The sequence below is a fragment of the Adiantum capillus-veneris genome, chromosome 16, assembly GCF_014529385.1.
Source record: "Adiantum capillus-veneris isolate H3 chromosome 16, ASM1452938v2, whole genome shotgun sequence".
Lineage (NCBI taxonomy): Eukaryota > Viridiplantae > Streptophyta > Polypodiopsida > Polypodiales > Pteridaceae > Adiantum > Adiantum capillus-veneris.
In genome coordinates this window covers 134,096,949-134,124,104 of record NC_140946.1, presented here as the reverse complement: position 1 = coordinate 134,124,104, position 27,156 = coordinate 134,096,949, and the positions used below count along the sequence as shown (strand labels likewise).

General features: G+C 42.2%; 1 long non-coding RNA gene across 1 annotated transcript; it reads left to right on the top strand.

Moving 5' to 3' along the window:
* Positions 1–386: 386 nt before the first annotated feature.
* LOC147439907 (uncharacterized) lies at positions 387–27,156 on the top strand. Its single transcript, XR_015184666.1, has 2 exons — positions 387–900; positions 26,949–27,156. It is a non-coding gene; the product is annotated as an uncharacterized LOC147439907 (long non-coding RNA).

Genomic DNA, 27,156 nt, shown 5'->3' with positions numbered 1-27,156 from the left:
ATTGGGCAAATTTAAGTGTAAATGGATTCTGGCTTTAAATGTTTAAAAGAAGTTTGTGCTTTGGGCAAGATTCTGGCTTTAAGTGTAAATGGAATGGAATTTTGGCATTTTTTTTTTCAGAATTTTGTGCTTGAGCAATTTTTTTTGGTAAACTTCAAGTTTAATGAATGGAATTTCTTTTAGAAAGTTGTGCTAGACGTTGAGCTTTAAAAATCCTGATGATAGAAAAGGTATATTGCAATTGACTACTTTGTTTTCCTATGATTCAAAGGCCAGAAAATGTATTACATTTTATTTATTTTTTGGCCTAACTAACGGAGTGTGTGTTTTATATTCAAGGAAAACCAAGAAGTACAAATCATAACCCTGCTCAGCTCGAGGTAGGGCACCTCTGGATCATACCAACCAAACACCTCCTTCTAATACACAGTCCATAACCCGGCTTTTTACAGGAAAGCTGCAAACCCAGGTACAAATAGGGTTGAGCTATGTGCACTAGCTGCCGACCCACTCCCACCGAATCGGCCATGCCTAATGCACATAGCTGAACAGGAAACCTTCACATAGAACTAACAGCACCAAGACAAGCAAACAGATTTACTCGAACCAAACCCGAGAACGAGATTCACAAGCCCAACACACAAAGGCTGCTGACCTCTGCCACAGGCAGCCACCATTTTCGTAGGCCGTCGCCAGGCCCGAGTGTCCAAAAATGAAGAGGAGCAAGCGAGGACGGGAGCCGGCAAGGGTGTCACCAGCGCCTCGGAGTAGATCCCTGATGTCAGGGCCTTGCCACACAGCACCTGTTGGCACCGTCAAAGACACGGACTACAACAACTCCAAACTACCCTGCAACAGCCTCCTAAGGGGCATCCACCCATGAGCGCCACACATAGCTAAGTCTGTCAAAACCCTAAACCCCCCATACCTCACGCATCGCTCAAATGTATTAAATCTTCTAGTAATGTAGGTAGTTAACTTTCAGAATTAATCATAGCTTTATTTTTGGTGAAATCACTCTCTCACACACACAAAAACACACACACACACACACACACACACACACACACACACGGTCACTTCATTGAACATTAATGGTTGCATCCAACTACACACACACACACATACCTTCTGGCAATGCATTTTTACTTTGGTTTCCCTAAATAACTCTTGGTTTGGCACTTCATCGGGCTATAGTTGCTCTAGCACCTCATCTAGAGGGGTTTTGATTGTGCTCTGAATCACTTTATCTGGCTACGAATAGTTACATCCAACTATATGCACTCGATTTAAACTTGAGTTGTTGAGTTAACAGATGCCTTGTGGGAGATTAACTTGTGCTTTACTATACACCTCCCTTAATGATAACTCCTAACTTTTGCTATGCAGAATACAGTGCATAAGTAGAGATGTCCACCATAAAAAAATTATCTAGTAAACCCTGTACCCATTTGGTTACCTTATGGGCTGAACCCCTTAATATAACTCTTAATAGGTTTGTTTAAACCCCATTTTTTGCCTCATGCCTGGGCGAGAGTTAGGGCTTTTGATATGTTTGGGATACCTAAGATTTAGCACTTTGTCGCGACGGGTCTCTTCCACTCATGGTGTGTCACGATGAACAGATCTCGTTCTGATAACCTAGCTTGATGGTTGGTGGCTTGGCACGGATTTTTGGCCATCTTTTCTTGGTACGATTCTAAGCAGTAAAACCTCCTACCCTCATATTGAGAAGGTTCAATGCTAGGCGGTTGCGGCACCTCCATAATTGAGGACTTTTGGTGTTTTCCCCTGCCTCTTCCTCTTCCACTATATAAGGTGAGGGATTTTTTCTCCTCCCTCACTTAGACTTGGTATAGGAAAGAATGCGTGAGTGAGGTTGGAATGTTACTTGGCTTTGCAATAGTCTACATCTGCTGTTACTTTGATGATTATTAGGATTGCTTCCACTTCAAAGGTTTTATTTATTCACCATCAATAGTGTGTGCTGTGCATTCTACCACATACCTAATTGGCTTCTATTCTAAACTAGTCTTTTACTAATGTAAATTGATGAAATACTTGTTATAATCCGGTGCTGCAATGATATTTTGAAACTTAAAATCCTACATTCCTTGCTCTTACTAATTTGTTATATGCCTATAATGGGAAAACTTGGGCATAAAAAATGGTGAGAATGGTTCCTAATACTGGTCTTTTGTATATAATAACTTCACACTAGCCTTGTTCTGTGTTGGAGACATTTTTGAGGAAAGTTGATATACTAAATCTAAGCTTGGCAAGACCTTGTGCTTGTGATGTATAAAATAAAATATGGAGATTCGAGCACTAGCTTCTGACCAACATATGGTTATTGATCTAGTCTTGTTGCTTTACTACCTAAAATTTAGCATAAACAGAGATTTTGGTTGGCTTATGGTTACTCATCTAGTTTTATGGTGTTGTGGAATGGGGAAACCCGTTTGCATATACTTGCAAAAAAGACTGACCTTCAGCCAGTTGATGATTTGGAATAGTTCTGGCTTAAATTAATTTCTTAGATAAACCATACTATATTACCTTTTCAAGCTCTTAAGTATGATACTGCCATGAGATGGGGGTATCCGTTTACATGCATACATATTCAAGTAGGCTGATTGGTTACTGGTTGACTGGTTGTTGGATGATACACTTGGCAATTATATGGCTCTTAAACTCTTTTTACAAATTCTCTAAACACTTAGAGGTTGTGGTTTTATTGATTTTTTTTGAAATTATTTCTTTTATGATCTACAAAAAAATAAGAGCTCTGCTCACCTGGTCTCTGTTGTCTAGCAGAATAAAATATTGATTAACTATAATTCATATGGCTTGGGCACAAAACATGATGGATTTTTTTCTCTTTTACTATTATTGGTCCTCTGGCTAATGTAACAAATGTTTGGATAGCTGGACTGCTGGCTTGCTCACTGAGCTTGAGAGTCTACTAATCTAAACTTTGATATCTCTATTGATGGATTACTTGGGCACAAAATAGGATTGACTCTTGAGATAGTTTTTGACTCGTAATTATTGAGTGTATATATTGGCATGATCTACTATATGGCTGTGATTACTGGGATAGTTCTGAGTTGAACTTGGGTTTTCACCAGTAACAATCCTTGGTTGGACCTTTGATCATGGTCCCTAGCGTTTGCTAGTATGGTATTTTTTGCTGGGACTAAATTCTACCTAATGACCTGGCTCTGTTTAGTCATTGTCTGTTCGTGAGGAAGTTAATTTTTAAAAAAAAAAGAAGAAGAAAAAACTCCACCTAAAACCTGTATTCGCCGGTATTATTGGGTATTTTTAGTAAATAGTTTTTGGCAAGATCTACTATGTAATAGTGCTTGATCTTGGTCCTAGGAGATATGAGAACCTGTATAGCACTAGATTACTTTGCTTTGTATGGTTGGAGATCTAGCTTTGATTCGTAACCTTATACAAACATACATATTCTTGGATTTGAGTTAAACCCTGGTTCTTACTGCTATATTTTGATTTTCTGACTTTGATCCAATAAATCTTCTTAGAAATTCTTAGTCTCCTTTCTGATTGCTAAGCCGAATAAATCTTCAACTTAAATGATTGAAAGTTTGGATTTTGCTACTACAACTTTCTAACTTATGGTGAAAAAATGGATTTTTTTGATAAACCTATATAGGGCTAACACACTCGTAGTAATGTTGTTTGTGAGCTTGCTCTAAAAGCTTCAATACTAACCGTTGTTATGATGAATGATTTGGGTAATCTGAGATTTTTGGCCATTGTGTTCTACTATGGGTAGTTGGTTTGTTCTATTTAAATGGCTTGACTTTGGTGCATATATTTGGATGTAGTTACAAAACAAATCATTGCATACAACTTTTGGTCCATACATTTTTTGTAGCTACAAAACAAAGAAGTGCATAGAATTTTCTAACTTATGGATAAGTGGACACTTTTATTCCCAGTAAATGGTTATTATAAAAAAGAAGTTTTACATATGAAACAATTCTGGAAGGAATACTTATGGATAACAACTCATAGGTTCTTTGAAGATTGCCATACGTATCCAAGTTTAACATATGTGTTGTCTTGTCTATATGGATGCATGGGAGAATTCTATCTTGACTTAAAAAGGTTTAGCATGTTGCAGTCTGACTTTGAAAACACTTGAGGATTCAACTGGGATAGTTCTGATACCTTTGTATAAAAACATTTGGAATGATACCTCATTCTTATAATATTGTACAATTATGAATCAAAGACTGAGTTGTTTCTGTAAAAATCTTTGCCTAGTCATCTAAAGCCATTCATTTTTTGAATGTCATGTTCTTTGGTGTATATGTATCTAAATTAAAACAAACACACACACACACACACACACACACACACACACACACACACACACACACACACACTTACACTTGGTGACTTCATCTGACTATGACAACTTCATCCAACTACACAACATACACTTGAGTTTTTGATGTAGCAAGTAGGTATCTTGTCCTATGGGTAAGTGCCTTGCAGTATATACCTTGCACTTCTATCAATGAATAATTCTGGCTTTAGCTATGCATAATGGAGCTGTTGAATTTATTGTTCACTTCACCTGACTATGAGTGCTACATCTAGCTACACTCACACTTATAATTGATTTGTTTGGATTGCTACTTGCACTATTGATGAAGTTGATGGCTTCATTGTCTCATGGGTGAATACTTGGGATAAATACTTCTCCTCAATAGAGGATTTTGGCTCGCGATATGCATATTGGAGCTATTGAAGATCATGTCGTGTGGTGTTCACCATAAACCTTATACCTTATATACTCCGCTCTCGATGTAAATGGTTGGTGAGTATCATAAGCCTTTATGCTTAGACTAAATCCTGTGATTTATTTTGACTTGTGGGTGTACACCTTGAGTTTATACATTGCAATTACCTTCTAGGGTGTTTTTGATTGTGTTCTAGATCACTTTATCTGGCTGTGATGGCTTCATCTAGCTACACACACTCATTCCCACTTGATCTGCTGATTTAATTGATGGTTATTTTACCTAGTGGGTGATTACCTTGAGTCTTTACCGTGCACCTCCCTTAATGGGAGTTTCTGACTTTTACTATGCATAAAGTAGTTGATAATTATAGTGTCTTATGGATGTTTACCATGAGTTTTTATGTTGTATTTTCTTCAATGGATATAACAGCGAATGATTGCCATTAATTTTAATATTTTACAAGCCTTCATGGGCGTATCTGCATCATGCTATGCCTATTGAAGCTGATGGTTAAATTGTCTGGTGAGGGATTACCATGAATTTTTACCTTGAAATTCCTACCTCTGATTGGAATGATCTTCTAGGACCAATAATATACTTGACTTAAAAGCATTAGAATTTATCCTGGGTTTCCTTGCCTAATGTCCCCTTTATAGTACTATCTCTAAACTATTGGGAGGCTCCCAATTGGGACCCTTTCTTGGCAGCCTCCTCTCGCTATTGTACCTTGCCATCATCGCGATGATATACATCCTCTTTCTTTTGCACAACGCTCACATCTCTTTGCTTCCCCCATTTGTCGGGTGTACTACGCAAGGTCTTTTGCCTTGTCAGGTACATGGCTTCAATGCCCCTTCAATGGGCTTCCCTTTGTAGATTGTTAGACTTGCCTCGTCGGGTGCTTGTGGCATCAACGCCCCTTCAATGGCACGCACACATTAAAAGATGGTAAGATATTGGGCTACATATGCAGGTGAGGGATCTGTGCTCCCTCACTTAGACTTGGGTTTGTTTAATTGAGAGAGAGAGAGAGAGAGAGAGAGAGAGAGAGAGAGAGAGAGAGAGAGAGAGAGAGAGAGAGAGAGAGAGAGAGAGAGAGAGAGAGGTTGAAAGTGGCTTGGCACCGCATTAATATTGTCCTAATAATCAATATCTAATTCTCCTAGATGATTTTGTCATGTTAAACTGATCATTTAATATGGGGAAGTGCCAGGGGAGAAAAAGCTAGAATATTGGTTAAGCTAGCAGACTGGCCACAGTAGGGATCCAAAGGAGGAAAAATAGGGATCCAAAGGGGGGGCCATCTGCAAAAGAGCCATGTGCAACAATGGGCTAAAAAGACCCTAAGGTTCAACCCATTAAGACTTCCAAAATGCTAAGGTTCCAAAATTCAAAGGTTGTGTCCAAAGGTCAACCATGGGGGAATTGGATGCTTTGTGTGTGTTAAAAAAGTCTTTACAAATCCCTACTTAGGAGGGGACGAGCCTTGCTTGTAGGGGATGAGAGAGAAAGTCACACACACACACACACACACACACACACACACAAGCTCCGTTTACACAAAGGGAATGAGGGACACATGTCAGCTCCCTAGCCCAGATGCCCACAAGGTGTACCCAATTCCTATTGGATGGCCTTGGAGGTGGACCAATGAGAATTAGGCTAGAGTAAATCTAGTTTAATTAATTTAAAAACACTTAATAAAAGAATCAATGAGAATTAAGCCCTCTAGAAGACTATTGGACAGTCTCCCAAGGGGTCCAATCAGCATTCAGCAACCCAATGGCTTGCCTGATTCCTATTGGCCTGGAGGCAAAGGGGTCCAATGAGAGATTAGTTGAATTATTAAATTACCTAAAGCTCTCACAAAAGGGGAAAGGGGAACACATGTCAGAAGGCTATCACTTATACTGCTTAATTACCATTGGCTAGGCCTGGGGAGGTCCAATGAGAGTAGAGCATGAGCAAATAGCAAGAGGGGTCGACCAAGAGAGAGAGGGGCCTGATTTTTGCAAGGAATTATCACACACACACTCACACAATCTCATGTGTGAAGTAAAGAAGATTCTCTCTCCTTCTCAAGCTTTAATGGAAAGCTTATCATCTACTCCAATCTTGTGAGAAGGGAGGCCTACACCAACAACTCTTGGCTTTGTGATGCAAATCCAACCAAGAGCCAAGCTTCAATGCATGCTCATCTCCTCTACCTTGCTAATTACTAAGCTAAGCTATGCTAATATGAGTGATTATGTGAGGAGATGTACATCTTTCTCGTAAGACTACTCCTTCTTCCTGTCAATCTACTCTCATACCCTGTCACCATCTTCGAAGGTGTGTGAGTTCTTGGGTATGAGACCAGGGAGGATTAAAGTTGTGTTTGATAAGTGTTTTGTGTTGAGATGTCGAGCTCTACACCTTGAGCTGGCATCCACTACGGGTCTTGGCCGCTTACGGCATTTACTCACTAGCGCGTTAGGTGACCGACACGGAGGATCTCTGCCAGTGATTCTACAGCTGGACTACACTTATAGTGCCAGCCTAGTACGCTTCTAGCGAGTTCACACTTAGTGACCGCATGTACATATGTGCTACTTTTCAGCTTTAGCACTTAGTCATTTTGTACTCTCTTTTCTGTGAAGAAGAAGAAGAAGAAGCTTTCCATCTCTGTGTGCTTTGTGCTTGTCTTGTGTAGCTCTCTTGCATCCTCATTCTTTACATGGTATCAGAGCCTGGTGCAGGCAAGAGAGGCTAAGAGAGCAAGAGCATCACAATCCCTTCGTTCGCAATCCACGACCAGATGCCGAAGGCGCCTCGCGCAGCGAAATTTTTTTTAGGGGTTTTTCGCACAAGTTTCTGAACAGGTCTCCAAAGTGCAGTATACAGAGATTTACTGTACAAGTACAGTGGTTGTGAAACGCTTGATTGTGGACACTCGTTGAGTGTAGAAAGCGTTACAGGAACCACGATAGCAGGTTCAGCAGATTTGCAAGTTTTTACAGATTGCAGCTATTTTGTCTTAGTGCTTCAAGATGTCTGGCGGTTTCAGTCAGATTGTTACTGAGAAGCTTGAGAAAAATAACTACCCTGCATGGAAGTTCAGAATAACAAATTTCCTAAAAGGAAAAGGTTATTGGGACTATGTAGAAGGAGACAATGAAAAGGAACCAGAGATTCCCGAGGCAAATGCTACAGCAGAACAAAGGAAAGCTTTGAGGGACTGGCAACAAGGCCAGAGCAAAGTGATGTATTGGCTGTCTATGAGCATCACAGATGGCATGATGGGCTATCTACAGGATGCTGAAACCCCCGCCATTGCATGGAGAAACTTAGGCAGAGTGTTCGAGGTGAACACCAAGGCCAGGAAGCTTCAACTAAAGTCGGAGCTAAATCAGGTTAAGAGGAACAACCTCTCAATCAATGATTATGCCTTGAAGATCAAGAGTATCATTGAGGCTCTTGTATCTATTAAAGTCTCAGTGGAAGACGATGACATTGTCCGTGCATGCTTGGATGGTCTAGGAGATGAGTATGTACATTTTAGGTCTTCCATGAATACAAGAGACGACATCCCCGTGTTCCAAGATTTGATTTCTATGCTTATTCTTGAGGAGAAGAACCTTGACACATCTTCTTCTCATGGCAGAAATAATTTTGAACAGGCCTTCTATTCTAACTCCAACAGAGGTAGAGGTAGAGGTCGTGGTCGAGGCCCAAGGGGTTGCAGGGGCCAATTTCTGGAAGGTCAATCAAATCAAAACAATACAGGTGGCAGGGGAAACCAGTCTCAAGGCAGGGGGAGTCAAAGAGGTCGTGGTGCAGGATCAAGCAGGCAGCAACATACTCCAGATAGTAGAGAATGTTGGACTTGTGGTGAAAGAGGTCACATGTCACGTGACTGTCCAAAGGGAAAAGCAAGTAGAAAGAGAGAACAGGGCAACTATGCATCTACTAGCAGAGATGCAGATGACAGCAAAAACGAGCGCATGTTTGTTATGCAACATGTAATGAATACAATGACTGCAGAGAATTCCACCCAAGATGATGTTTGGTATGTGGATTCAGGTGCCTCTAATCACATGACATCTCGTGGAGAGTGGTTTAGAGATATGCGCAAACCAGATGTGTCAGGCTATGTGCAGACAGGAGATGACACAGCTCACCCCATTGCTCATGTAGGGGACATACCTCTAAATACGAAGAATGGGAAATCAAAGTACTTAGCAGATGTACTTCATGTCCCAAACATTACAAAGAATCTTGTTTCTGTTGGACAAATGGTTGAGCAGGGTTTGCAGGTTCGCTTCAATCCAAATGGCTGTTATGTAGAAGATTTCCAGAATGGCTGTAAGCTGATCACAGAGGGCAAATGTGTGGGCAGAATGTTTACGCTGAATGTAGACATGCCTGAGGTAAAAGCTGCATTATTTGCACAGGGCACAGGTGTTGTGGCTGATGTTGAAATTTGGCACAAATGCATTGGTCATGTCAATGAGCAGAGACTGCGCAGCATGCAATCAAAACAGATTGTAAAAGGTTTGCCCAAATTCAAGGTGGATGGTATGCATAAAGTGTGTGCAGCATGCCAGTTTGGAAAACAGTCAAAGGGCTCATTTTCACATGAGCGCAATGTATGTAAAAGGCCACTTGAGGTGGTGCACACAGATGTTTGGGGTCCAACCGATACTGCAAGTATACATGGTTGCAGGTATTATGTCTCTTTCATTGATGACCATACAAGGAAAGTATGGGTCTACTTCATGCGTAACAAAAGTGAAGTGTTTGGTCACTTTCAAGACTTCAAAGTCATGATTGAGAAGGAGACAGATATGCAAATCAAGACATTGAGGTCAGATGGAGGGGGAGAGTACTTCTCTAATGATTTTTCAGATTTTCTGCGAATGCATGGTATACACAGGCAGTTTACATGCAGATATACTCCACAGCAGAATGGGGTCGCAGAAAGGAAAAACAGGCACATTGCAGAGGTTGCACGTGCATTGATGAATGAGAAGAACATGCCTCATCATTTCTGGGCTGAAGCTGTAAATACAGTTGTGTACATTATGAACAGGACACCTACAGCTGCGTTGCATGATGTAACACCTGAGGAAAAGTTTACAGGTACAAAGCCTGATTTGGCACACTTGAAAGTGTTTGGCTGCATAGCTTACGTGCATGTACCAGATGAGTTGCGTAGGAAATTGGATCCTAAAGCAGAGAAATGTATTCTTGTGGGATATTCCCTTGAACAAAAGGGGTACAGGTGCTACAATCCTACTACACGAGAATTACGAGTGAGCAGAGATGTAGTCTTTGATGAGATGAGCAGCTGGTACAGTAATGCGCATGGCACTATTGGGGCTGATGTAAAAGATGATGTGGTTGTACAAAATGTGAGGCCACAGTCACAGGTTTTGAGTGGACCACAAGAGTCCTCTTCTCGTGGCTCTGTTGAGAAACCATGGAATGGTAGACTACGTACGCAGGTTACTCCACCAACATGTACAGGGAATGTATCACGAAAAGGAAAGGAAAAGGTTGATGAACCTCCCCTTATGGTTGATGCATCATCAGGTTTTTCACATGTAGACATGGATTCAGATGGTTCTGAACAAAGTCTTGATGAGGAATTTGGAATTCCGGCTGTCAGGACACCTGGTGTAAGGAAAGTACAAGAAGATGCTAGAGGGCAAAGGAGTGACCCAGGACCGCGCAGATCTAATAGAGTCAGAAATCTAGTTCAGAAATTGACTTATGATGGGTATCTAGCGCATCACCAAGCCTACATGGCTAAGGTGATACAGGATGTGGAGCCCACATGTTTTGAGGATGCAGTTGGAAATGTGCATTGGGATGATGCAATGAATGAAGAGATGGCTGCATTGGAAGCAAATGACACATGGGAGTTGGTGCCATTGCCAAGTGGCAAGAAAGCTATTGGCTGTAAATGGGTGTATAAAACCAAGCATAAGGCTGATGGTAACATTGAGCGTCACAAGGCAAGGCTGGTCGCAAAGGGTTATGCACAGACGTATGGCATAGACTATGAGGAGTCCTTTGCTCCAGTGGCAAAGATGACGACAGTGAGAGCTGTCATAGCAGTGGCTGCATCTAGAGGATGGATTATGCATCAAATGGATGTAAAGAATGCCTTCTTGAATGGTGAGTTGCAAGAGGAAGTGTATATGGATCAGCCACTTGGTTATGTCGATCCAGGTTACCCAGATTATGTATGCAGACTTCTCAAAGCTTTGTATGGTTTGAAGCAGGGCTCTAGAGCATGGTATGACAGGATTGCCAAGTATCTTGTCAGTATTGGTTTTAGGAGAGCTCATGCTGATCATTCACTCTATGCACGTGAGAGTGATGTGGGGATTGTGGTCATTACCATATATGTAGATGACCTTATTATTGTTGGTGACAATGCTATGGAGATTGACCATGTGAAGGGTCTTCTCAAACAGGAGTTTGAAATGAAAGATTTAGGCGAGTTGCGCTACTTTCTTGGCATTGAGGTGATCAGGACTCCAGAGGGTGTATGGCTATCACAGAGACAGTATGCTTTGGACATGTTGTCAAAGTATGGTATGGCTGATTGTAAGCCAATTTCTATTCCCTTGGATGTGAATGCAAAGCTGAGTGCAGAGAAGGGTGATGTTGTTGAGGATGTCAACATGTATAGGAAGATTGTGGGTAGTCTAATCTACTTGACTATCACGAGGCCAGACTTGAGCTACACAGTAGGCTTGGAGAGTCAGTTCATGCAACTTCCGAGGAAGCCACATTTGGATGGAGTACGACGCACACTTAGGTATGTGCAAGGTACTCTTGACTACGCATTGTTATATGCAGCAGATGCACCATTAGCATTGTATGGGTATACAGATGCAGATTGGGCAGGTAGCATTGTTGATAGGAGATCTACGAGTGGCTTCATGTTCTCTTTTGGGAGTGCTGCTGTTACTTGGAGTAGCAAAAAGCAGCCTACGGTTGCTTTATCGAGCACAGAGGCCGAGTACAGAGGTGCAGCAGTTGCGGCGTACGAGGTAGCTTGGCTACGCACATTACTTGAGGACTTGGGAGTGCAGGTGGACCAGCAGATTTTCATCCATTGTGACAACCTCAGCAGCATGCAGTTGGCTAGGAACCCAGTGTTCCATGCCAGGACCAAACACATAGAGGTCCATTACCACTACGTTCGAGAGCGAGTGTTGGCGGGCGACATCGACTTGGTCTACGTCAGCACAGAGGAGCAGATAGCGGATATCTTTACCAAGGCCCTCGGAGCTGAGAAGCTTCGACGTTTTCGGACTATGCTTGGACTCTGCGACATGCAGAGCTCGAGGGGGAGTGTTGAGATGTCGAGCTCTACACCTTGAGCTGGCATCCACTACGGGTCTTGGCCGCTTACGACATTTACTCACTAGCGCGTTAGGTGACCGACACGGAGGATCTCTGCCAGTGATTCTACAGCTGGACTACACTAATAGTGCCAGCCTAGTACGCTTCTAGCGAGTTCACACTTAGTGACCGCATGTACATATGTGCTACTTTTCAGCTTTAGCACTTAGTCATTTTGTACTCTCTTTTCTGTGAAGAAGAAGAAGAAGAAGCTTTCCATCTCTGTGTGCTTTGTGCTTGTCTTGTGTAGCTCTCTTGCATCCTCATTCTTTACATTTTGCTTAGTGCATGAAGCTTTCATCTTCATTGTGATGGGGGCTTTTCACAAGCCAAGTTCCCATACCCCTCTTCTCACGTCCCCACCCCATGAAAACCTCCTCTTAGGAAGGGAGTGAAAAAAGGCATTGGAAAAAATTAAGAAAAAAATAAAGTATGATTATGTAAATATATAAGAAAGGTAAAATAGGCCACCTCATGCCTGCGGGGTAGCCCATCCCCACCTTGCCTCCTTTTTCTTCACTGTTGCCCCGCCGTGTGTCCTTTTTCCTCTCCTCCACTCAAAAGGTCAACCTCCTCTCTCTTCCCCTTGTCCTTTCTCCTTTCTCTCTCCCCTCAAGCTACCCTACCTCTCACCAATAATGCATTATAACTCACCAATAATGCACCCTAACTCACATGCAACTTACCCTATCTTCCAAAATAGTATACCCCACCCCCTCTTTCTCTCTCCTATCATATCCCATGACCCAAATACCCCCCTCTCTCTCTAAAGGGCTCCATATCTCGTGTCTTGTAGCTAAATAACCTTCCCCACACTCACACACACTCAGTTTCACTGAAAAAGGTGTCCACAGACCCATCCCCACCCGGTGGTTACCTGATTTTTCTTGTGTTCACACACATTTGCACACAGATTCACCTCTGAACACACTCCCCTCTCTCCCCTCTTGTAATTACTTTATTCTCCATGTCACCTCTCACCTTTTTTCATCAACCCATCTCTCTCTCTCTCTTAGTCTCTCTCTCTCATGAGACTGTTGTTCTGGCACATATACACAGAGCCAGACAAGTGGGGCCCATAGTCACATGGCCTATGTAGATAATGATTTCTTCATTTCTAAATTCTAAAATTTCTCCCCCCTCCTCCCCTATATAAAGGGGGGTCACCATCACACTAAACACACACAACATCACCAAAGAGTACACTATGCACTGTGTGTGCCTAGTGCACACACACACACCCACACCATCACCATCACCATCATCGCAATCACCATGCTCGTCTTGAGCATGACCTCTACACACTTGGGCTATGGAAGATGAAGGGAAACTAAATGAAGGATGATGGCCATAACCCTCGTGCGAGTCTTCGCCATCAACTCCCACCTATCCGCCATGTGCTCTACCACTCTCTCCCTTCTCATTCCCCTACCCTATGCTCCCCATTTCATCGCCTTATTCTCTAAATAAAGCTTGAGTTTTTGTGAGTATGTTTTCCTGCAATGTTTTGCCCATGTGAGGTGTGCGGAATTGCCACCTAGTCTTGTGTTTGGAGTGAGCTTGTGTATGTGTGAAGGGTGTGTGGATTCGCCATCCTTCTGTGGTGCCTAAGTACTAAGCCGCTATACCCCCTCCCTCACTCACTCTCTCTCTCTCTCTCTCTCTCTCTTACTTAATCTCATTTCCCTTCCTCTTCATCATTACTCCCAAGCATCCATCTCTCTTGGATGAAAACTTTGTTATGGTGGTGTGTTGTTTGCGTCCTAGCCGCTGAAGCTAGGTGGTGCCCCCTATTTGCTTTACCATGACAGGCTCGAGGCGCGCCATTCGGTCCCCGGTGTTTTAGAGGCCGTCGGGGGTTCGGGGTTCGCTTTGCTTAAGAATTTACTTCTTGATGATGCATCTCCTTCCGAAAGGAGAACTCAAGAGCCTCCACCAAAGGAACGAGAAAGAAGTGAGTCTCCCGCCACCTCGGTGGAGATGGCTCCATGAAGACGGCGGGCTAAATGCTCTCCATCACCACCAAAGCGGCGAAGACCATCGCACCCTTCTCCACACCATAATTCAAAGAGGGATGATAAAAAGCAAGAGAAGAAAAAGGCGAGAAAGAGGACACCCTCTTCTCCATCTTCTTCATCCTCTTCCTCTTATGAAAGTGATGGTGAAGACGACGAAGATTAAGACAAGAAAAAGGCGAGAAAGAGGTCACCCTCTTCTCCACCTTCTTCAAATTCTTCACCTTCTGAAGAAAGTGATGGTGCAACCTTTGAACCATCAAAAAGAAGAGGCCATAGGAAATCCTATGCCGCATGGAAGAGGTCATCCAAGCTGAAGAAGTTCAAAGAGGGAGGGAAGAGCATCTCTTTTCGTACCTATGATGGCACCTTTGGTGCTACGGACAAAGTCTTGGCCTTTATCCAACAATTTGATGCGGTGTTTGGAGATGAGGGCTTCAAGGAGTCCTCTAAGCTACGCCATGTAGCTATGCACTTTCAAAAGTCCGCCAGGCAATGGTGGTCTAGCCTACGAGCCAACGGTGAAGCTCCGCGAACATGGAAAGCTTTAAGAGCTTCCATTATGAAGCAGTTTTTGGCCACCGATGCCAAAGACAAAGTACTCACCGAATGGCGAAGCTTAAAGCTCTTCCCCTATGAATCCATCCACAAATATGTAGACAAGTTTTGGGACCTACAACTCAAAGCCACTGTCTTCAAAAAGTTGGATTTTGGAGAGAAAAAGCAACAATGTTGTGCGGGCTTAACCGAAGAAATAGCGGAGTATGTCAACTCCCAAAGGCCACGTACCATATTGACGGTAATACACCATACTATGGTGGCCTCTCGAATCAATTTCCAAGGGGGGGCTAAAAGAAATAATAAGCCCACGGAAAACAAGGGTTTCAACGAGCCTAAGGGGAAGGACAATGTCCAAAAGTCTCCTAAGGGCAACTCCAACAAATCTAAAGAGAAGGGAGTTTACAAAGGTAAAAAAAAATTCTCTCCTGAAGAGCTTGAGTGTTATCAAAAGGATAACCGGTGTTTCAAGTGCGGCAAACAAGGTCATGCGTATCGCGCTTGTCCCCAAAAGAAGAACCACCAAGATCCTCCTAGGGCTACCTTGGTTGAAATCCAATAGGAGGAGACTCACCAAAATCACCACAAAGGATCTCCTCTATGCCATGCTTGGGGAAAGGTAAGAGAACATGATGCTTTTATTCTCTTTGACCCTGGTTCTAATCACAATTTTATATCTATAGAGTTGGCCACCAAGCTAGGCATACAAGCCTACGAGATGGGAGATGTCCTACCCGTAGACAGTGCTTTCAAGGGGCAAGAAGCTTCAGTCACTCCCTTAATCGGGAAATTGAGGCTTCATGTCCAAAGCTATGTGGACAAAGAGGAATTCTTTATCTCTCCTCTCAAGCATGAGGATGTAATCCTAGGGGCACCATGGTTTGATCGCCTGGCTGCCAATGTGAAATTCCCTGAAAGGAGAATCTCCTTTAAGTTCAGGGTAAAAGACATGTATATAGATGCTAAGGAAATGGGTAACACTATCCCCATTGTACATATACCAGCTTTCAACAAGTCAATAAAGAGCTCTATTTCCGTGTACATGATTTTTGTTAAAGATTCTCAAAATTAACCTAATGCTTTAGCAAAAGAAAATAAAAGCAACCAAAAGGAATTAGAGTCATCCAATTTTCTCAAGGGGTTTCAAGATGTTTTTATTGATGATATCCCTTGTGAGCTACCTACTAAAGGAGGTAATGATGACCATGCAATTGAACTTCTCCTAGGATGTTCACCGCCTAACAAACCTCCTTATAGAGTTTCTCAAGCTCAACAAGAGGAGATTATGTGGCAAGTGCATGAGTTAGTTGAGAAGGGCATGGTTAGGCCTAGCTCATCTCCATTTTGCTCACCTGTGCTATTAGTGCAAAAGAAAGACGGCACATATCGTATGTGTGTCGACTATAGAGCACTAAATAGGATCACTATCAAGAATAGGTTTCCCGTTCCACGGGTAGAAGACCTATTTGATAAGCTACAAGGATCGACCTACTTCAGTAGGATTGACCTAAAAAGTGGCTATCATCAAATAAGGACAGTTGATCAAGACATTGTAAAGACCGCATTTCGCACCACATTTGGTCTTTACGAATACATTGTCATGCCTTTTGGCTTGACCAATGCACTAGCCACATTCAACCGCTTGATGGAGAAATGTTCAAGCCTCATCGAACCTTCACTCGAGTGTTCTTTGATGATATTATCATCTACTCTAATTCATTAGACGAACACAAGCAACACCTCCAGGTAATATTTCAAGTTTTAAGAGAGAATAAAGTTTATGTTAATCGAAAGAAAAGTGAATTTTTCTTGCAAGAGATTCAGTATTTAGGTCACATTATCTCTCAAGATGGCATCCAAATGGATCCATCAAAGTTAGAGGTAATAAAAGGATGGCCTAAACCAAAGAATCTTCATGAACTAAGAAGCTTTATAGGTATGTGTGCATACTATAGACGCTTCATAGAAAAGTTCTCACAAATTGGACGGGACCATTACATGACCTAACAAAGAAAAGCGTTAGGTATACATGGTCTGCTAAGGAGAACAATGCTTTCAAAAAGCTTAAAGAAAAGCTTATCTCTCAACCTGTGCTTACACTACCAGATCTCTCAAAACCATTTGAGGTCCAATGTGATGCTTGTGGTGATTGCCTTGGAGCTGTTTTGCTCCAAGAAGGGCACGCCATAGGCTATGAAAGTCGAAGGCTCGACCTTGTTGAGCAAGCTCTAGGCATATATGAAAAGGAACTCCTTGCAGTTCTACATGCCTTAGAATCATGAAAGCACTATTTATTGGGGAATCCTTTCATTCTGCGAACGGATCACCAAAGTCTTAAGTACTTCATGACGCAGACCAAGCTCTCCGACAAAAAAATGAGGTGGGAAAATTTCCTTTCGCAATTTCATTTTCATATTGCTCACATTGCTGGCAAGCATAATCAAGTAGCTGATGCACTATCAAGACGGCCGAGAGTGAATGCGGTTTCCATAGCAACTCACAATGATCTATCTTCAATGATAGATGAGTATGCTATTGATCCCGATTTTAGAGATGTGATTTTAGCTCTTGCATTAGGGAAGAAAGAAGAACCATTTACTTTACAAGATGGTTATCTTCTCTATGGAAATAGACTATGTGTTACTAACTCACTACGTGAGAAAGTAATGTATGAATCTCATGCTCCACCTTATGCGGAGCATAGAGGGATTCAGTCTACCTTAAAGGGAATTGAAACATATTTCTATTGGCCTACCATGAAAGTGAACATACAAGAGTATGTTTCTAAATGTGTGGTATGCCAAAAGACAAAATTTGATAGAGGGAAGCAATTTGGATTGCTTCAACCCTTGCCAATCCCTAATTCACCATGGGAGAGCATATCCATGGATTTTATCTTTGGATTGCCTAAGTCTATCCATGGGAATACGGGAATATGGACGATAGTAGACAGGTTCAGTAAACAAGCTCATTTTATACATATCAAAAAGACTATCACAGCCCATCAAATGGCAACCCTCTTCATTTCACAAATTTTCAAGTACCATGGCTTGCCAATGTCCATAGTGTCGGATAGAGATCCTAGAATGACCAGTAATTTTTGGAAGGGTCTCTTTGAGAATTTAGGGACAAGGCTAAACTTCTCTTCGGCCTATCATCCACAAACGGATGGCCAAAGTGAAATAGCTAACCTAACAATTCTCGATCTACTAAAAACCTATGTAACGGAAGTAGATCAAAGATCCCAATGGGAGAAGTACTTACCCTTAGTGGAGTATGCTTACAATAACACTGTACATACTTCCACGGGAAAAGCACCTTTCGAGGTAATTGAGGGAAGATCAAAAAGTCCCTTGCTACTTAAGGTACATGGGAAGATCTTCGCTGCAGATGAGTATAGCTGGGACCTGCAAGAATCTTTTCAAAAGATTAAGGATGCTATCTCTATCTCACAACAAAGGAAAAAGGCTGCTGCTAACAAGCACAGAAGAGCCCAAGCCTTTAAAGAAAATGATTGGGTCTTATTAAAATTTCCCAAGGCTCGATTAAGGCACATGACGGGAAAGAATCCTATGGGACACCAAAAGTACTATGCTAAACTAGAAAAAAGGTACTATGGTCCCTTCCATATTCTTAGGCCAATCAATGAGATGGCCTATCAAATCAAGTTTCCCAATCATTGGCTCATACACAATGCTTTCCATGTGAGCCTATTAAAGCCTTACAAAGGAGAGCCACCTCAAGAACCAACTATTGAAGACCCACCAGCGATCAAGGACCAAGAAGAGGTGCTGCAGCCCGAGTCCATTCTCCGACATGAAGACAAGGTACTAAGAGGCGGCAAGACTATCCGACGATATCTTATTAAGTTTAAGAATTATCCTTTTGAAGATGCTAGATGGATGCAAGGCATACAATTAAAGGGTAACCTAAACCTTGTCCATGCTTACAATGCTTCCCAAGAGTAAGCAAATGTACAAAATATTAAAAATGAACAAAGTTTTTGTCTTATAAGACTCTTTTTTTCTTTATTGTGCACAAAAATGAAGTAATATGCATGCTTAGATCAAGTTTGCGGAGACGACGTCTCCCAAACACCAAGTAGAGCTTGTCACTCTACTATGGAAGATTGATAGGACTAATGTGCAGACATGCTTGCGGCAGCCTCAGGCTCTCAAGCACCAAATGGACTAGTCATCCATTGTGGAATGATGTCGTAGGGTAACATAGGGATCCTCTACCTGCTAAGAAAAGGACTCATGAATATGCTTTATCTTCTTTACACCATAGTCGATGACGACTATGATTTCAAGAGAGAGGTAATGTCATAATAATCAATATCTAATTCTCCTAAATGATTTTCTCATGTTAAGCTGATCATTTAATATGGGGAAGTGCCAGGGGAGAAAAAGCTAGAATATTGGTTAAGCTAGCAGACCGGCCACAATAGGGATCCAAAGGAGGAAAAATAGGGATCCAAATGGGAGGCCATCTGCAAAAGATCCATGTGCAACAATGGGCTAAAAAGACCCTAAGGTTCAGCCCATTAAGACTTCCAAAATGCTAAGGTTCCAAAATTCAAAGGTTGTGTCCAAAGGTCAACCATGGGGGAATTGGATGCTTTGTGTGTGTTAAAAAAGTCTTTACAAATCCCTACTTAGGAGGGGGCGATCCTTGCTTGTAGGGGATGAGAGAGAAATTCACACACACACACACACAAGCTCCCTTTACACAAAGGGAATGAGGGACACATGTCAGCTCCCTAGCCCAGATGCCCACAAGGTGTACCCAATTCCTATTGGATGGCCTTGGAGGTGGACCAATGAGAATTAGGCTAGAGTAAATCTAGTTCAATTAATTTAAAAACACTTAATAAAAGAACCAATGAGAATTAAGCCCTCTAGAAGACTATTGGACAGTCTCGAAGGGGTCCAATGAGCATTCAGCAGCCCAATGGCTTGCCTGATTCCTATTGGCCTGGAGGCAAAGGGGTCCAATGAGAGTGTAGTTGAATTATTAAATTACCTAAAGCTCTCACAAAAGGGGAAAGGGGGACACATGTCAGTGTTGGGGTATAGGCGCTTGTGCCTTGTCCGGTCGCCCAGAGTCTAGGCGCCCACTGACTTGTATACCTTATACATAGCATAAGTGTATAGGGGGCTGCTCACTCATGGAGTCTCCCCACCCATATCATTGTGTCGTGTGTCTCCTTCTCTCTCTCACTCTCCGTCTGTGGTGCTCTCCGATCCCCTTCAATTGGTATTAGAGCGACAAGTGTGAGAGAGTAGATGGACGGCTTCGCGATGAACTCGTCTGCTATGGCGGAGAGGTCACAGATCTGAGCAAAGAAATAGAGGAGGCTTGTGGAAAACCATATAGAGACTTACAGGAGAGCACTCAGGAGCTTCCTAGTGCTCACAGATCAATCCACAGTTCCTCTACAGATCAGCCCACTATGTACAACATTTTCCCTCTTCTCGGCAAGATCTGCAACGGCTACATCTACGATAGATTGGAGCTTGGAGCTTCCATAGACATGGAAGCATTGTGAGATTGATGCATTCAGCTCACGCATCAAGGTGGGAAGTGAGTTTGAGCCTTTCTATGAGCTCAAAGAAGCACATAAGAAAGTCGTTCAATTTTTGGCAGTTTGACAGCAGTCTACTGTTTTGCTCATAACTTGGGCTACAAAGCTCCGATTTCAAAACTTTTTGGTTCAAAACGGAGCCGGCTTCAAGCTCTACGACTTTGTAGGAGAAATCGCTTTCTGATTCGGAGTGCAGGTGGGTCTAAAATTAAAAACACAGAGACTATTTTTCAGGACAGTTTTGGGCTCTGTTGTTTTCTTTGCTGTAGACAGCTTACCCGTGCACATTGTAGGTAGCAGGCACATATGAGGTGTTACAAGATCGGGTTTGACTCCTAGGTACAGGTTGAGTCTAGTACTCCCACAGGTGTTGCCAGTTGCAGTTGAGTGGTTCTTCTGCAGTGTTGTGGCTTGTATACATGGTCTTTGAGCGGGTAATGCTCTATGTATGCTTATGTGGTGAGCAGTAGATCTTGTGAGCAAGTGCAGAGGTTGGTTGTGGATGATATGTATGGTCATCTATGGTACTCTTTGTGATTATTTGCTCGACACAGGTTTGTAGAGCTTATGCATGTATGTTGAGTGTAGTTTGATGCGCATTGATTGCTCATTGTATTGAGCTTGCAGGACAATGGTTATTTTGGGTTGATAGCCATTGTGCGTCAAAACTCTGGCGAAATTTTCCCAAGAGTTTTATGCGCATAAGTTGATGCAATCCAGGCTGTAATTGTGATTGCACTCATTGATTTGTGTGCGGTGTTCTCTGCAGGTGGGAGATTTGTGCGTGTGTATGCATCGATACCGCACAATGTGGGCTTGGTGATTAGGTCACGGTTTGACAGGCGTACAGTTATCTTGGCACACTCACAGGAGTGAATATTGTGATGTATGCTTGTGTGGCTACGAGCTAGGTAGCCGGATTCGAGTCATATTGACTTGTGATTTTGTGCAAGGTTTTGCACGATTATTGGTGCAATTTTGCATCAGGTTTTGAGCCATATTTGCAGAATTTTGTTGATGCGATTCGAGCCAGTTTAGGGCTGATTTGGTTGACATTTTCTACTCATTGTTGGTTGCTCTTTTGCGAGCATTATGGCCGATTTTTCATTTGACTTCCAACGTTATGGTTTGACACAGTTTGATGGTGCAGATCTTGTTGCTTGGAAGGAGCATATGCTTGTTGCATTGGTGGATTTGGGGGAGGATAAATCCTTGTGTGGTTTATCGGCGAAGCCCAAGTCTATGCGTGATGATGATTGGCAGGATCTTGATGAGTTAGCCATGTCTACGATTCGTTTGCATCTGCTTTATGGCAGAGTTTACATGCTATGTACGCGACATCCTTGTCTACAGGGGAGGCTAGTCCCACTTCTATGTCCATGGGAGAGATTGGTCCCACACGCAAGTCTCGACGGCATAGAGACTTGACATGTTGGCATTGTGGACATAGAGGGCACATTAGGCGTCGATGTTTCAAGCGTTTGAGACAACAGAGGCGACAGATGCGTGATGCAGATTTGGACATGACAGATGCTAGTGAGATCAGTACGGTGGTTACTGAGTATGCTTGTGATGACAATGTCACATTTACATCTAGCTTGTCTTCAGAAGATCTTATGTCTATGGATTGCATATCGGATTGCACATTGTCTTCACATTGGTTACTAGATTCAGATGCTACTTTGATTGGTTTAGCACGTTTTCTAGTGGGAGACTTGGTTGTGTGCACATGGCTGATGGTGTTGTGTATGACATTGAGGGTGCAGGGGACGTATGTTTGTCCCACATGCAAGTCTCAACGGCATAGAGACTTGACATGTTGGCATTGTGGACATAGAGGGCACATTAGGCGTTGATGTTTCAGGCGTTTGAGACAACGGAGGCGACAGATGCGTGATGCAAATTTGGGCATGATAGATGCTAGTGAGATCAGTACGGTGGTTATTGAGTATGCTTGTGACGACGATGTCACATTTACATCTAGCTTGTCTTCAGACGATCTTATGTCTACGGATTGCATATCGGATTGCACATTGTCTTCACATTGGTTACTAGATTCAAATGCTACTTTCCATGTCACGTCGCATCGTGAGTGGTTTAGCACGTTTTCTAGTGGGAGACTTGGTTGTGTGCACATGGCTGATGGTGTTGTGTATGACATTGAGGGTGCAGGGGACGTATGTTTGTCCTTGCCCAGGGGTATGAGATTTACCCTGCGTCATGTGCGTTATGTGCCAGATCTGAGACGGGATTTGATCTTAGTCAGACAGTTACGGGATAGTGGATGTCGGGTATCGCTGCTTGAGCGATCTTTTGCATTGCATTTGGGTTCGTTGGTGATTGCGAGAGGTGCTAGAGTTGGCACATGGTACCCATTGCACGTAGTATGGTGCAAGATGGTCGAGTCTCAATCTTGTTACAGCCATGCAGAGAACGAGAGACCCGGACAATCTCTTTTGCTCATGGGTTGCAGGGTGCTTTGCATGGAGTGTAGAGTAGTGAGCTCGTTGTGCACACAGTTGGGGCACGAGTTGAGCAGTCCCACAGAGAGGTGACAGAGTCGGACATGCATGCTTTGCTAGTGATTGAGCAAAGCAGAGAGTCAATTGTGCAAGATACTTCTATGTAGGATAGACAGGTAGAGCGGTCTTGCTCTAGTGAGTCACGACAGGAGGAAGTTGTGCAAGAGTCTATGCATAAGGAGTTAGAGCATGAGAGCTCTAGTGAGTCACATCAGATTGAGTGGTCATGTTTGCAGTGGATGATTGCAGAGGAGGCTGAGATGTCAGCGATTATGCAGTCATTCCTTTCTATGCTTGACAGTGAGCATGGGGGTATAGTTGTGCAGGATATGTCTTCCAGCAGACACCTAGAGCAGCTGGTTTGCTCTGAGGTTGCACGACAGGTTGATGCGTCTTTTGCGGGAAGTCAAGAGATGCATGTGGCTGACACGCCTTGTCAATCCGAGATGCCTATTTCCAGGGATATATATGTTGATGCATGCTCTGTAGAGCTAGCAGGGCCTGCTAGCATTGCATCGGCATTCGGTGGTCTCATGTATGAGATGCTGATCTTGAGACCGGATATCGCAGCTACAGTTGGAGCATTTGCAGTTGGGGTTGTCAGTCGTTTTTTGACTGATGATGGCATAGGGCACGAGGGAGATATACAGGTATTGCGTACATACTTGCAGTACGTGTGCGGTACGTCTGGTGGTGTACGGACTTACACGAGAGTAAGACAGCCGGATGCACACGATCACAGCCAGCCAATGGACATCAATTGAGAGCAGTTTTCTCTCGCCTTTTGTAGTCTTTAGACTAGGTTCTCTTGCTTAAAGGCACAGTCGCCTTTAAGTAGGAGGTTGTTGGGGTATAGGCGCCTGTGCCTTGCCCGGTCGCCCAGAGTCTGGGCGCCCACTGACTTGTATACCTTATACATAGCATAAGTGTATAGGGGGATGCTCACTCATGGAATCTCCCCACCCATATCATTGTGTCATGTGTCTCCTTCTCTCTCTCACTCTCCGTCTGTGGTGCTCTCCGATCCCCTTCAGTCAGAAGGCTATCATCTACTCCAAGCTTGTGAGAAGGGAGGCCTACACCAACAACTCTTGGCTTTGTGATGCAAATCCAACCAAGAGCCAAGCTTCAATGCATGCTCATCTCCTCTACCTTGCTAATTACTAAGCTAAGCTATGCTAATATGAGTGATCATGTGAGGAGATGTACATCTTTCTCGTAAGACTTCTCCTTCTTCCTGTCAATCTACTCTCATACCCTGCTAGCTCTCACCATCTTCGAAGGTGTCAGACGTCTTGGGTCTGAGACCGGGGAGAATTAAAGTTGTGTTTGATAAGTGTTTTGCTTAGTGCAGGAAGCTTTCATCTTCATTGCACTAGCTAGTCTTGAAGGAACACAAAGAATTGTATTGTACAATGTCTCTCTTGATGGGAGAAACCATAATACAAAGCCTTTTGGAGGGGGGACCGGCTCCATGCAGATCCGGTCCTCAATTGTTGTCAATAGCTTAATTTCTCTCTCTTTTGAAAGTATTGTTCATGCTATCTAACTAGGTGTTATGCTTTTTGTTGCTCTCTCCACGCAAGCACTCTTGTAATTCTCATTAGGAATCTATTCTAATGAAATGCCCACTATGTTCATGCTAATTTCCACTAGACACAAGTTTTTAGGCCATTAAATGTGACAATATACTTTCCTTGTGACTTGGATAATTATGGGGAAGGTTTTTGCTTCACCTATTTTATTGGCCATTGAATTCAACCCCTCACTTAGACTTTGGGTACTTAAGCTTTCTGTCTTGCTTTAAAAAGAGAGAGAGAGAGAGAGAGAGAGAGAGAGAGAGAAGAAGAAGAAGAAGAAGAACAAGAAGAAGAAGAAGAAGGAGAGAATTTTCACGTTGTAGGGAACTATCCCAAGAGACCTTAAAGATCTATCCGACGAGGAGAGTTGAACTCAAGACCTGTTATTCAAGAGGGAAATGGCATAACCAATCTACCACACTTGGGTGATAGAAGGGTTATACCGTTTTCCTCTTCTTATTAGAAAGTGAGTAATTTCATGGAATGATTCGGAGACATTCAACTTTACCACTCTACTTTCAACATTGATTGTGTGGCGGTTACCTATTCCTATAGGTTGTCATCTAGAAATTTAGTAACAATTTATATTGATGTGCTACTTAGTTTTTATGGTGCTTGTGGATCTTTTTTGGCTCAGGATATATGATTGGGTTGATACTTTAAGTGGCTAGTTTGATTGATCTGGTTGAATAACTTCTCTTGATACTCCTATGATGCTTTTGGAAGTATACTAGCTCATGATTGGTTGGCTGCTTTAATCGGTTAGCATGATTGATCTGATGTATGTTTGCTCTTGATACTCTTGTAAATGGTGGAATGAATTAAGGGGGGAATCATGCTCATTACCTTTGACTAGAGGTTTACTTCTTTTCAATTGAATATCTGGCTTGAACTGAAAAGGGCTCTATCACAAACACACAAGTTCAATTTGTCTTATATCTGATTTTGTTCAATTGGGGTGACTACTGGTCTTTTAGCCTTGCTATTTGCTGAACCACCAGTTCATTGGAAAACCTCTAATTAAATGGTTGAGGACTAGTATGGATATACATTAGTCTAAATGTGCTATTGGAATGAGGTGATACTTGAGGAATGTTTCGGATTATGGGGATCCAATTATGGGGCTTACATCTGATGGGTATTATTCTAATATAATGATATAGATCTTGGCTTGGCTATTGCTTCCTGTGTTGTTGGTTATGATATTTATACTCTAATCTTAATCTGATCATATATACAAGTTAATGTTTGTTTTTTTTTTTTGGATTAGTGACATCATGTTCAATAAGCTTATCCGACTTGGCAATTATTTTGGATGACTGCATGCCTAATGTTCTGGGGAAGAATGTTGTTCTCTGGGTAGTGTCTGACTAGGACAATCAAGTTTTACGTTACTTTTGGTTGCCATCTTACTATTGATGGTTGTCCTGCTAACAATTGGTTGCCATAATTGGGGAGGCTTTATCTAGAAAATTATAAAAACTTTTTGCTCCAATATAATTTTGCTACTCTCTTTGATTGTTTCAGACTACATTGCTTGGACATATGCTTGAAACCTACACCATGCCTACTATGCTACTGGTCTTGAGTTGTGCTTGGCCTTGGTGTGAATTGCTAAGACCTATTAGCATGGTTCATATTCTTAGTTGGTTACTAGCATTTATTGAATTATGTGCAGTAGTCATATCTCTATCTGACTGAGTGTAAGATTAGATAGGCTTTTGTTGGCTTTTTACGGATTCTGACTCTTGTATCAAGGATTCTTCTCGACCTAGATTTTGATGGGTGTTAGTTTGTTGCATATCAACATTGGCTCCGAGGAAACTTTTACAATAATGTTTGATACTATTTGGCTACCAATTTACTCATGAAGTCACGCTTTTTATGGATGGACACTAACTTCCCTTTAGCTACCCAAAAATGGGAGGTAGTTGGATTATGGCTAAATTTTTGGCACTTGGACTTAAGATGTGGTTGCTACTTGTGGTATGTTCGCTCAGATTTGGTTCTAATAACTGAAATATGGTCTACTTCAGTTTTAGCTCATTGTTTACAATACTTTGCTTTGGCTTTCCTTAGTTATTATTATTAGACATAGTCTCTCTATCAGCTCTCCTAACTTGACTTTAGAAAACTTTCTCCAACTGAGAAGTATTTGTCCCAATATTTGAATGGCTCGACTTTGGTCCATACATTATGTTGTAGTTACAAATCAAAGCATTGCATACAACTTTTTGGCTAACTTATGGATGGTTTGACATTTCTTTACAGTAAATAGTTACTATAAAAAGTAATTTTTAAGATCATATGGTACATTTTTGGTAGGACTACTTTAAAGAAAATATGGGAAAAACTTGGATTTGTCAAAAACTTTAATATTTAGGACAATAGCTAGTCTAATAATTTTTAAGTTTGAAATGGATAATAGCTGATAGCTTCTTTGAAGCTTGCCATATGTAGCCAACTCTAACAAATCTATTGTCTTGATTATATGGATGCAGATGAGAATTCTATCTTGACTTGAAAAGGTTTAGCATGCTACAATCTGATTCCCTTGATGATTCAACCGAGATGATCTCAACAACTCTACTACTTTTGTATAAATCATTAAAATGATGCCTTATTCTTACTATGTTGTACTTAAATGAATCAAGGACTGAATCATTTTTGTACATATGTTTGCCCAGTTATTTAAAACCAGTTGTCTTT